This window comes from Acomys minous (assembly GCF_964271855.1).
Source record: "Acomys minous genome assembly, chromosome: 9".
Classification (NCBI taxonomy): domain Eukaryota; kingdom Metazoa; phylum Chordata; class Mammalia; order Rodentia; family Muridae; genus Acomys; species Acomys minous.
Window position 1 is genome coordinate 38374593 of NC_140490.1, and position 13365 is coordinate 38387957.

Genomic DNA, 13365 nt, shown 5'->3' on the forward strand with positions numbered 1-13365 from the left:
CTCTGGGTTATACTGCCTGGCACAGTTTCAATACTCTGACCATTTGTAATTCTGCCATAGTCATCCAATCACAAAGAGTGCTAAGAGCCAAAGTCAACCTGTAAGCCCAGCCTGGCCAAGGGCCAGGTAGTGTCTTGGAATCTGGGAGTTGTAGTTCTCGGAAAAGAGCAAAGCCACATGGGAAATACAGTAGCCATGTAGCTTTGCCCTTAAAGAACCCCTTCAAGGTGTGACTCATCACCCCTTGCTGGGATTCCAGAGAGTCACCTGACCAGACTCCTACCAGGTCAGTATTTAATTAAAGCTTGCTTCAAATTTGGGCCAAAATTGTGGAGGTGGCTTTTCTCTTGTGAATTTCAGGATTAACAAGAGCAAAGGGGTGAGAGGACCTGGCTATAACTCAAAGCACACACATGAAATGTTGCAACAAAACTCATTATTTATGCAATTAAATTGTGCCTTTAAAATGTTGCCATCATTGATAATAAGATAAGAGAGCAGAGGCTTCAGGCTTCTCGGCTTTATAGAATTCACACAGGAATGTCCCTAAACAAGGAGATGCAATATCAGCCACAAACATGGATGGCAGTGAATCCCAGGGAGGGAGGAGAAATCTGATTTCCAAAATAGCCATATATTATCAACTAAACTGTGGACTTGTTATTGTTATACGGAAGGCTGGTGATGCAGCTTTGTCATGGAATGCATATGCATGCCTTCTATGCACAGGGTCCTGGGTTCAGTTCAATTTGCAGCCCTGAAAATATGCATGAAGTGGGATGCGGGGAAATGGCTCACATGTGGCAAGGGAGGGACCAGAAAGCTTAGGCATTAGATGTCCTCAACAGAGACTTTAAACCAGTTGTAAGGTTGTGTCCTAAGGTGGTTTTGAAGCTGTGTGGAGGAGATTGCTATGTTTAAAAAGTAACGCAGTAGGGTCTAAGGTGATAAGGTTTAAGAGGGTACCAGGCAGCAGATATTATGTTATAGAGGAATTTATTAAATGAGCATGGGGGAAGAAGGAAAGGGGTAAAAAAGTAAGAAAGAGAGGGGGGGGGGTAGGGAGAGTGGGGAGAGAGAGAGGGAGGGAGAGTAGCAGGTAAGTGATGACATCACAGGTAGGCAGACTGAAGCACGATCTTAATGTTCCTACCTTTTCCTATAATTAAAAAATGAGGAATGTTGGATTGTTTCATATAAGGCAAGTTAAAGTATATAAACTATATAAATGTAGGTTCATTGGAAGCAGCTTTTGGCTGCCATGTAAAGGGAGAAAAGAGATAGAAAAAAAGCAATAGCAACAAATGTCCAAATTATATCATGAAAAGGAAGGAAAAGTTCTGCCCTGAAAGTTTAAGGTGGAGGGCAGGCTATGTCAGCCAAGTCCTGCAGTGGACAGGGACTGAGGAGTGCTGGGGAAACCCAGAGCTGTTTGTCCCACGCTTGGAGCATACCATTTCAGCCTTTGCAAATGAATAAAAGGTGAAGTAATCCTCTTAATTACTTCCTGCTGACAGTAGGGCAGCAACAGGGGGTTTTAAAAGGCTGAAATGTTGGCATCAAGAAACAGCAGCGAGAGAAAGAGTAGACACACTTGGCTCCGGAGGACACCACCAGAAGAGTACTGTCAGCACAGAGAAGATGGCATCAGATCAGGGACTGAATGAGAGTCTGTGCACAAGGTGTCTAATGAACTCTGTGATCAACTATAACATGAAAAGAATCTCAATTTGTGTCAGAAAAAAGGACCCAAGCAGAAGGCATGCATGTTGCCAACAGTCTGATGGCACCCAGGACCATGTGCCTTCTGGGAACTATGAGCCAGCATCATTGACCCTGACTCCCTAAGTTGGACTAATTCAGAAAAATGAGAAGAGCTGGGGACATTTGAACTCACAAGCTCATGAGAGAGGGAAGCAGGGCAGAACACAGACAGTTTTCTGAATGAACAGAACCTATAGGTCATCAATTCCATTTCTCTGATTTAGCAAAGAGATGTGAAAAGATGTGAAGTTTCATAGCGAGGTAATCATTACAGTCGAAAAGTGGAGACGACGCGAATGGTCATGCTGCTGATGAGCAAAATGAAGACTGTCCTTAAGGTGGAGCATGATATGAGTAGGGAAAAAAAGAACCAGTGATGGGAATATCATGAAAATAAACCTTAAGCACACCACACTGCGAAAAGCTCTAGACACCCTGGTTTATTATATGAAATGTCCAGAATAGGCAAATGCACAATTAAAATATGTGTTCACTGTTAGCAGTTTCTGAGGAGATGAAATAGTTTATGGTTAATGAGTTTCTTTGGGTAGGATGGGGGGTGTGAAAAGTCCCAAACACAGATGACAGCACTAATTGTGAAACTGAGGGGTGGAAGATGTAGCCTCAATGGTAGTCCTTGTCTAGCAGAAGGAAGGCAGAGTTCTATGCTGGCATGGTGGCACACACCTACAATCCCAGCCCTTAGGAGGTGGAGGCAGGGGGATTGGAAGTTCAAGGTCATCTTTGCCTCCACAGTGATTTTGAGCTTGCCTGGGCCACATGAGACTGTGTCTCAAATAAAGCATTGCAGAGCCAAGGAGATGGGTCAGCAGGTAAGAGAGAGTCTTTCTCTTTGTCTCTTGGTGAGGATATGAAACTTCTAGAACACAGAGCCACAAGAGCAGAACAGCTAAGAGCAGCCTTGACTCATCTCTGAGTAGCCTGGCAGGTCCACCCTGTTGAAAGCCTGTATTTGCCCAGCTACACCCTGTGAGCATCTGAAGAAATCTGCATCCCCTTTGTTCCCGCTCTGTCACAGCTTTAAAGACGCCCATCTTGTTTTTGTTCCTTCTATTCTCTAAGTAGCCAATAACACAGGCAGGCCTGTGTCCTTACCAGTGAGTTGGATTTACTTTAAAACAACACTTCCACTTTTAAAGCTATCAGCTGAGCTAGATGCACGGGTCCGACTGTACAGGAGACAGGAAGTGTGAATACGTGTTTCTGAGGACCGACTGTTTTGGTCACTTGGTCCTTATGGAACAAGAATAAGGACCCACGGCTTGCACATAAAGCGATTGCTGCAGGGGCTGATTTCCAAAGGGGGAGGCCTACACTGTGGTTCCATTTAGACTTTGGTTTTTGTTTTTGTTTTTAATCAAAGTGAACCTATTCAATTCCACAAATAGCATTCCTAACAACTTCCACCGTTAAAATGCTTGAGTTATTTTAGAATTGGGGTGTCTGGCTAAGAGTTACTTGTATATAGTTGGGGATTCAGAATACATTACACAGGCTGGGCATGTGTGATGGCTCCTCAGTGGATGAAGATGCTTGCAGGCCGGGGTACCAATAAAAGTCCCATCCCTGGAACCCACTGTGAAGAAGAGAACAGACTCCCAAAGTCTTACCTGACATGTACAATAATAATAAATGCGACGATTCTTTCTAAAGTCTTACAGGACACATGATCAGCACGACAGGAACACTACTGGGTGTGGGGAAGAGTTCGGAATGAGTTCATCAGACCTTGCGTGGCTGGTGAAGAATCCCCTCTCTTGACCACCTAAGAGAGTTCTTCCCCAAACCACGCAGCTAGCATTCAGAGAGAGGCTTTACTCTCACCCCGTCTCAAGTAAATAGGCTAATAAATTAGTGAAACTTGGTGCACAGCCCCAGATGCTGTTTCCATCCTAGCAATCCTGGATTGGTCATAACGTAATAGGATTTTTCATTATGATATTAAACTGGTGAATTATAGCAATATAAAGCAGTGGCCGCGAAACAGCCATGTACTTTAAATGGACGCTTGCCAACTCTTCGAGTGCCACCTCACCCTGTGTAACTATTACATTACAGTAGATGACGCGCAGAGTCCTTTGAAGTTGTTAAGGCCAGGACCATATTAACCCTGCAGTGCCATCTCATTGGAGCATTTAGCTGTTTCTATTGGACTCTGACCTGTGGCTTTCCATTATCTGATAATAGATAGTCTCAATTCCCCACCCCACCCCCCCCATTGCCACCTTCACACCTTGGAAGGCATGGCTTTCCATCCTTCTTAAAAAGACACTCACCCTACCTCCCCAACCTGTCCTGCCCACTGCTATTCAAAAAGCCCCACCCGGTCACTTGTGCTGCTGTTGTTCTTGCCAAGAAGCCTGGCCAGACACAGTGTGATGTCTCTCAGAATGGGAACAGGAGCTCTCTTCCTCCTTGACCCTTGGTTCACTAGAGGCCCTCACACCTACTTCTCGACTTGCCTCAGCCATCCCCCAGGCATCTGGCAACACCTGCATAGAGCTTTGTGAGGAGGATGGCAAACTGTCCTGCTGATGTGGGGAGTCCTGTTCCAGGACTGCTGTCGAGGATGCTGTAGGGACCCCAGACGGATTCCTACATTGCCAGATATCCTTCCTGACTCTGCTTGCCTATGCTTCAGCTGCCCTGCTATTTGGCTTCTTATGGGTCATATAGCCAGGAAACCTTCATCATATTGCCATTGGTTATTGGTGCTGCAGCAGCCGGTACTGGGAAGCCTAAAACCTTGGGTGCTAATGGGCTCCCAGGATACACCTGCCTGTCACAAGAGGGTCCAATCTGGCTTGAACCTCCTGAGAGTCAGTATGGACCAAGACTTAGCCTGGACTTTTTGCCTGCCTTAGTTCTTACTCCCCTCTCGCACATGTTTATCTTGAAAAACCTTCCGTGAAAGGCTAGATGCACACATCTTCACCTAGGGGACTGCCTGCAATCTGCTCCAGCTCGGATGTCTGCTTTCATGGACACAGCCCTCGAGGTCGACAGGACAGACTCCACTATATCCAGAGCTCCCAGCTTGCACCAGGGTCTACCCCATGGGCTGGAGATACACCGATGAGGGAGAAGCACAAAGGCACGTGACTTTCCCTGAGAGGTGACAGACACAATGACTAGACAAACACATGAATAAAGATCATTTGAATGCCATTGAGTTGTTAGAGCAGAAATGAATTAATCTGCCAGAAAGTGACCAACAAGGGATGACAGCTCTCCTCCCCTAGGTTGTCAAAGACAATCTCTGACAAGACACTTGAGCAGGAGCCATAGAAACCAGAGGGTCACACTACACAACGCTTGTCTGAAGAGCCTTCCACACGGAGGAGCAGCAAATACAAAAGAACACTGACAAGAACAGCAGGCTCTTACTGCAACCAGAAGTTTCTAAAGCAAGGGCCAGTGAGCTGAGGGGAGAGGAGCAGAGATGAGATGCACAAGGTGGACACGGGCCAGGGCAGGTGAGGAGCCTCAGGTGTTGAGAGAACACCGTGGGACTGTTTTAGGAAGACACTGGCATAGTTACAATTTCGTTACAATGCAACACAAATCATAATTGTGATGCTCGCTACAGCACACCCATACAGAACATGAGTGGATTGTAATCTGTAAAGAACAAACTTGGAAGCTGCAGACCCCGGGAAGGGGCTCCCTGTGGCAACCAACCCACCTGTTTTGCCCAAGGACACTTTTAGCACATGAGAGTTAGCGGTGACAACTGGGCAGAGGGCCCAATTACAGAGTACTGCTGCTGGGGGCAGGGCCAGGGGAGTCAGATGAGTACAGGACAGCACAGATAAATTTGGATTGCCTATAAATTATTTTGGCATAAAAATACTATATGAAGAAAAATGGCATGGCATATTCTCACAGTAAGTTACACACACACACACACACACACACACACACACACATATACTGATTGTTTATCTGAAATTCACTTGTAACAGGGCACACTGTTTCGTTGTCATTCCTCAACAAGAAAAATCAATGACTCCATCAAAAACTGGGCTTCTGGTGCTGAACAGAACTCTCAGAGGAAGAAACAACAGCTATTGGAAGCACGTTTAACGTAAATCTCCACCAAGCAAAAGCAGATAAAAGCTACGTTCAGATTCCATCTTATCCCAGAATGAAGTATTAAAAAAAAAAAAAAGAAGAAGAAGAAGAAGAAAGAAAGAAATCAAATGACAACAGATGCTGGAGAAGATATGGGGGAAAGGAAACTTTGCTTACTGTTGGCAGATCCTAGCTTTGAAACATAAAATTTCTGTGTTTCAGGTAGTTAGTGTTTGAAGCAAAGAGAAAACAGTAAAGGAGCCACCTCAGCAGGGGAGGTTCTAAAGCAGGCAGGTACTACACGCAGGTGATAGCAGAGTGTGTAGGGGAGGGGGGGTGGGGGGTGCAGAGGGGTGGGAAGGAACGACTACAATTCAGTGTGAAAAAGTTTAAGTGATATTGCAGTGGGGGATGGGGGACTGTGTGCAAATGGGGAGAGCCTGGTTAAAAACACTGAGGGCATGAAAAAGGCAGCTGTAAACCTGCTACTTAAAAATAAAGCCAAGAGAGAGAGCTCTTCAGTTACAGCCCAATGGGCTCAGTTTATTCCTAGAAACCACATGAAGGCAAAGAATTGAGTCTTAAATGTTGTCTTTTGACCTCCGCATGAATGCTGTGGTGTGCGTGTGCCACCCCCACATGCACATCACACACTAAACAACAACAACAACAATAATAATAGCAACAACAATAATAAAATAAGTTTTAATTAAAGTAAACGAAGAGCTTGAAATGAAGATATCCTACATGGGTGGATAATGTGGCTCCAGAATTCATGAACTCTTAAAGCAGCCATTACCAACCAGTGGGTCTCGACCCCTTTGGGTATTGTATATCAGTTATTTACAATCATAACAGTAGCAGAATCACAGTTATGAGGTAGCACGGAAATAATTTTATGGTTGAGGTCACCACCACAGGGGAGACTGTATTAAAGGGCCACCGCATCAGGGAGGTTGAGAACTCCCGAACCCCCAGGGTCCTGTATGGAATACCTCCCTGTGAATTAGAGAGTTTCCAGAGGCTTTCAAAAGAATATAGGCTATGGCCATTGACCCGGCTGCCCACCGGAGCTAGATGGTGAGACTCTATTGCTAAAGACACAATACACTTGGTTACAGGACACAAAGGGACAGAGTTGGAAGTGAGCTGGCAAACTGTTAGCCCTGGAAGATGCTACCCCGCAACCTGCTGGGAGAGAGAACAGTCTGTTCTAGCTATAGCGCAAGCATGCTGCCACACGGACCCGCCAGGTAAGAGGCCACTGGTGCAAGTGAGTGACTTGACTACCTCTCGGACACCAACTCTTTGTGATTGGATTAAAGGCCAACTCTGTGGGGAGGAACACACAGCTGGTACTGAAAACCTGACCAAAAGCCTATGTCTGGGAGGTCATGAGATGAAAGGAGGACAGCTGTTGTTTCCCTGACATGTCAGCAAACTCCCTTCTACACATTAATGTTTACACCCATAGATTAGTACTGCTCTCAGCCTCTAAAAAGAGGCTCCCCTTTTTATAGAGGGAAATGGGTAATACAGAGACCAATATCAAAGTGCTGGAAAGGGTAACTGTTGAGTCCTCAGGCCTGACCGAGGCATCTGTATCTCCCCTCTCCAGTGCCCAGGGAACACTGCAGAACATGGGGCATAAGGAACGTAAGAGCCAGAGCTTGAAGCAGAGCAGTGCCATCTTGATGCAGTACGGCTGTTGCCATCACAAACACACAGCAGCTGTAGACCCCTGCACAAGGCCAGGCCCTTCAGCACTCCATCATGGATGGAGAAGTATCTGTGAGGCTGGCCCCCTACCTGAGGAGGAGCTATTAATGGTAGCTGAAAGATAGTGTGTCATTCTCTTCAGTGGTGGAGCCAGGTAAAGAAAGGGACCAAAGAGAAAGAGAGACAGATAACAGAGGGCACCCAGAGGGCGACTGTAATGACCATAGACTGTATGTATGCATGTGGAACTGTCAAAAGAAAAAGAGAAGACCAGTGACCCACACCCCATCCTTCTTGTCCAACTGAGATTCTAGTCTTTGTCTTATAGGCCTACGTTGGGCTGGAAGCAAAGCTAACGCTTTCTGGTGAGCTGGTGCATTGAAGCAAAGCTAGCCCTTCCTTGTTCCTTGGTGTAGAAGCGAGAATCAGAACACAGAGACAAGTGGCAGCTTACACACACCTTCTGCGTAGCCAAGTTTCCCCGGGGAGCACAGTTTTACACACTCCAGATTGGAATGCAATGAGCTCACCGATGCCCCAACTTGGTGAGCCACTGAGTTTTTGTTGGGGTTACTAACAGGAGTGTGGGTGAGCAATGACTCAAAGGCACCAGCCCACCCAGGAGAGCTGCAACCCTGGCACTCACTCACACAGCAGGCAGGTGCTCTCCCCGGCACAGCTGTCAGTCTCTGCCCTCAACAGTGATCTTCTAATAAAGCCGGGCGGGGACCTTTGAGAATCTGCAGGGTTTTGCTCTCCCAGACACGTGACCTTCCATTTACTTCTAGGGCCTCAGAGCCTCTCCCTCCCTCCTTGAGGGAGGAAGCTGTCTAGCATTTCTTGCAAGTGGGAAAAATGCTCAGGGGCCCTGAGAGAGCTGAACTTGCCTCAGGAATCCCTCGGCCTCTGAAGAGGCTGAGTCTGGAGCCCTAGGTGGGAATGCATTTTTACCCTCAAGATTGTGTGAATATGAACATGTTAAGCTTAGTTTCCTTGTCAGGGAACAATAGCTTCTCTGTAGTATATGGATTTGATAAGACAGCAACTGAGAGAACCTGTTTGTCATAGCACTAGATTTATAGTAAAAAAAAAAAATAATAATAATGTTAAACACCAAAAATGTTATTACCCCTCTGAGTTCACAGTATGGTTGGAGCTTTTCTAATATAAAAATCCAAGCGGTATCCATGGATATATTTGCTGGAGCGTGTGCTGCCCAGAGCAGATCCAGCATGAGGCTTTGTGTAGAGACTCTTCGTCAGTGTCGTTGAGAGCAGCGGCTGTGGGGAAAGAGAGCTACACTAGACTGCGATGTCAGACACCGTTCCATGAAGGATGACTCGGACTTGGTCCCACAGGGGAGGTACCAACAGATGCCCACCGCACTTAGAAGGGGACTTGCAGCCTCAGCTCGGAGACATAAAGCCAACACCGTAAGCCAGCCTCTACCTAGAGAGGCAAGCACTGGCTGTCAGGGAAGGGAGACACTGGGGAGGGCTCTGAACACAGGAAAGGCGAGGAGACCTCCTGGGCAAACAGCGGAAACCCCCACTGCTTGCCTCCATTCAGCCTGAGAAAAGAATACTTTGAGGAAAGGCTAGAAGAAAGGTCTTTGGTCCTTACACACTTGATACCACAACCCCATCGAAAAGGGGGAAGCAGGCACAGCCACTAGGCGGGGAGAATTTCCTGTCCCTCACAAAATCCATCAACAGAAAAACAGACAAAAGACATGAAAAGGCAGTTTTCAAAAATAAGCGAGTCAAATGGTAAATAATCACGAAATCCCTACCAAAACCCACCAGTGACCAAAGCAACTGCATTTAAACTATGACATGTTTGTTTTACCTATTAGAACCGGTAGGATTGCTGTTGCCGTGAAGAGACACCATGACCATGGAAAGTCTTAATAAGGAAAACACTTCACTGGGGCTGGCTTACAGTTTAGAGGTTAAGTCCTTTTTCATTATGGGAGTTCTACATCCGGATTGGCAGACAGCGCGAAGAGAGTAACATTGCGTCTAGCTTGAGCATAGGAGGCCCCCACAGTGATACACTTCCTCCACCAAGGCCACACCTACTTCAGCAAGGCCACGCCTCCTAATAGCCACTCCCTAAGAGCCTGTGGGGACCTTTTCATTTGTGGTTTGAAATGGCCACACAGGCTATTTTTAGAAGGAATGTGTGGCCTCAGCTGATTACACAGTCCGGGAGGTTATAGTTTGTTTTGGGGTGTGGTCTGCAGCCATGAATGACTAAGACTGGGCCTTAAAGCTTTACACTGGCTCCTTGCTCTGCTGAAATGTGAGCTATGAGAAGCAGCAGCTACGAGCTCCTGCAGACAAGCCCACTTCAGCTGCTAGCCTTCTCCACCGTGACGGACGGGTACCCTGTAAGGCCACGAGCCAAAACAACCCTCTTCCTTCACGTAGCTTCTGCCAGACACTCCGTTACCGAGACAAGCAAAGACACTGAGAGAAACTCGACGCTGAGAAGCAGGCTCACTGCAGTGATAAACTTGGCTGTGCGGTTAGTAAGCCCAGAGGACAGTTCAGAGGAGGACTGCGGGGGAGTCCTGTGGTGGGGACCAGAGAAGCCCTATAGTGCCATGAGCAGAGCTTCACGGGCCTTTTTGCTCAGAGTCTGGAGGGCTAGATGCAGTTCAAATCTAACAGTGAGCAGCAACCATGTGCTCTGGAGCGAAGCAGAGACTCTATTGGGACTACACAAGAAGTCGATCCTGTTACATTCTGGCAAAGGAAGAAGTCTCGAGACAGTGCGGCGCTGCAGAGGCGCTGCAGTGCAAGTCTGTGGCATGGTTGCTGCCGCCTGGATTTAGTCAGGCTTATAGTGGGAACTAAGAACAAAAAGCAAGAAGAAAGATATGAGAAACACGCTGTTCGGTGAGGGAGAGGAAGACTCACGCACCGAAAGCTGTGGGTGAGGCCTTAATTGTTAGGAATTAGTGCCATGAGAGAAAAAAAAAATAGGACTTTGAATGGAGACAATTGTAAAGCTATCTTGAGGGTGAGACTCTCACCACGGGAGGCTCCAGGTCATAAAATGAAAGTCCATCTGAGACTTGATACCCTATGAGCATATACAGGGGGAAGAGGTCCCCCTCAGGAACAGTCATAGGGAAGGGGAGTAAGGGGAAAATGGGAGGGAGAGAGGAATGGGAGGATACAAAGGATGGGATAACAACTGAGATATAATATGAATAAATTAATAAAATATATTTAAAAAGAAAAAAAAGGAAGTCCATGTGAGAGGACAGTGCCCTGGTTGCTGAGGGGAATGTGTTCCTTGGCCTGGCTGAGCCAGAGCTCAAAGCCAGCTGCGACTGCTGAGATGCAACTCAGGCTTCTGTCAGAACCCGGCACCTTCTATCTGATGACGATTTTGCAGACATGCAAAACCCACAAGTCATAAGGTCGTGGAAACCTGCACAGTGGTTTTTAAAAACAGCTAAGGGAACCAGGCTATGCATTTCAGAATATAAACTCCTTGCCGGCAGGCACCAAAGTCACCATATGGAGCTATGAAGTTTGTGAGTAAGCTGCAGCAGAGACCTCAGGACATTGGAGCTCAGCCAAGACTGGCCACCACACGCTCCACTTATACAAGGCATGAAGGTGGCTACAGTGAGAGTTCCCCTGCTTGTTTTCAGTCCTGCTTTGGCCTGCTGTTTGCTTGCTTGCTTTTTGCTTTTAACCACATTCCATGTTGCACCTCTAGAACCAAACCTTTTCTCAGTGCCATTACATATTACAAACGCATATCTTCTTTCTCGGTTTTCCAGGGGCTCACAGTGAGGAGCCTGCACAGAGGACATTTGAGAAGTTTGAACAGTTTTGGGACTGTTAACAGCACGAGGGTCTTGTGGCTGGAATAAATCTGCTTTATGTCATGAGATGGTCATCAGCCTGTGGAGACCAAAGACAGAATCTCTAGTGAAGTACCTACAGGCACGTGAACTTTCTCACTTGTCCCTCAGCTGCTAGGAGGATTTCCGGAGTTGCAGAACCACAGGGACATGGGCGTTAGCTGGCATAACTGGGGCTCCCGGGGACCAAGCCATAGCTGCTATGCCTTCACCACCACGGTGGGCTGATATTCCTAAAATTGTGGGCAGGCATACGAACAAGTCCTTCCTCCTCCATGCTGCATCTGTTGGGCGTTCTGCAGCAGACACAAGAGAAATAACCTGTGAACCTAAGGTCGCGGAGCGTAAAGGAAGACCAGGACTTGTGAAGTGTTATATTCTGTACAGATGGAGGAGGGAACACTCCTGGGAGGTAATTTCATAAAATGTTCAGACACTCATAAAACTATCAAACTTCAAGTTGTTTTTTACATGGCACGTAATCATTACTGTGCCTATGAATATTTCATTAATTCTTTCTGCAATATATTTTATAATACTTAAACAGGAATTACTGTAAACATATCTCAATCATTGGTTCAATTAAATAAACAAACATACGTGAGATTTCATTAACTATGTAGCCATTTAAAATGCCATAAAGTTATTACTGACAAAGATTTTATCCATACATTATTAAATCATGTTATAAAATATAAACAGTGTGATTCAATCTAAACACTTGATGCACACACGTAGAAAAAGCCAGAAAGGATATCACCAAAATGTTAACAGTAATTATCTTCAGGCACAGAGGTTGACTTTTAATTTCTTCATTTTGCTTATCTATGCCTTTCTAATTTTTTTCTACAGTAAACATGCTGTTTGAGTCATAAAAAGGTTATAAAAATAATGTATTTCCTCTGTGAGCTTAGTTAAAAATGAAGAACTCTCAGAGGTCGGGCAGCATAGATAGCCTTCTATTACCTTAATTTCCTGGCTCATTAAGAACATATAACGAACAGTTTTCAATGGTGCCAACTGGTGACAGCCAAGTACTACACAAGTGAGGTGCAGAAAGCCACCATCCACAGGTGGTACCTCACGCAGCAAACAGAAGCCTCAGGACTGAGTCTCCTGGGAGTCTCTGCTAGAAAAAAGGCTCCCACAGGGGACCTGTATGTGTGTAGACACTCAAGAAATACGTGGCTACCATTTAATTCATGGCCTTCCTTCTCAGAGTAACAGGACCAGGCGAAAAGCTAAGATGGTGAAATGCTAGGCCTGTACCACCAGGAGGCCTTGAAGTAGTTGCCACAGTTTTTTGTTTGTTTGTTTTTGTGTGTGTATGTGTTTGTGTGTGTGTGTGAATTTGAATGGTGTGAGGCAGTTCCTGGCACATGACCTCCCGACTATCCACTACTGTGCAGTGAGTTCTGCTGTGGATTAACAACCACATGAGCAACAGAACCTTGGTGCTTTAGGAAAACCAGAGGCTTAGGTGCCGAGTGTGAGGTCCTCCACCCCTGACACACACACACACACACACACACACACACACACACACACACACACACACAAATGCAGTGCCCCTGACTATGTCCAAGATGATGGGGCTCAGCAGATTGATGTCATTGATCAAAGGACACTCTCAGCATTCCTCAGAAACCTGGGAAATGTGTTTCTGCCTGCCAGGGGGACAGAAGTTTCCTAGAAGTTGCCTTGGTCATGGTGTCTTTTCATAACAAAAGTAACTATATAGGTTACATGCTTAAAATCGAGCCATGGGTGTATTTGAACCCCAGTAAGCATGAATGTGTAAGTACCAGCGATGACTTCCCACCACAAACATTGCTTGGCCCTGGCTCCATGTGGTCAGTGCAGGGTGGAATGGTTTTCCCCGTCCCTTCCATCACCATCTC

General features: G+C 46.3%; 1 long non-coding RNA gene across 2 annotated transcripts; it reads left to right on the plus strand.

The window, feature by feature from the left end:
* Positions 1–220: 220 nt before the first annotated feature.
* On the plus strand, positions 221–11492 carry LOC311604731. 2 transcript variants are annotated; one of them, XR_014781634.1, is made up of 3 exons: positions 221–286; positions 6981–7112; positions 11381–11492. It is a non-coding gene; the product is annotated as an uncharacterized lncRNA (long non-coding RNA). The 2 variants fall into 2 exon arrangements; XR_014781635.1 differs by lacking the exon at positions 11381–11492 and adding an exon at positions 7478–7890.
* The last annotated feature ends 1873 nt before the right edge of the window (positions 11493–13365 follow it).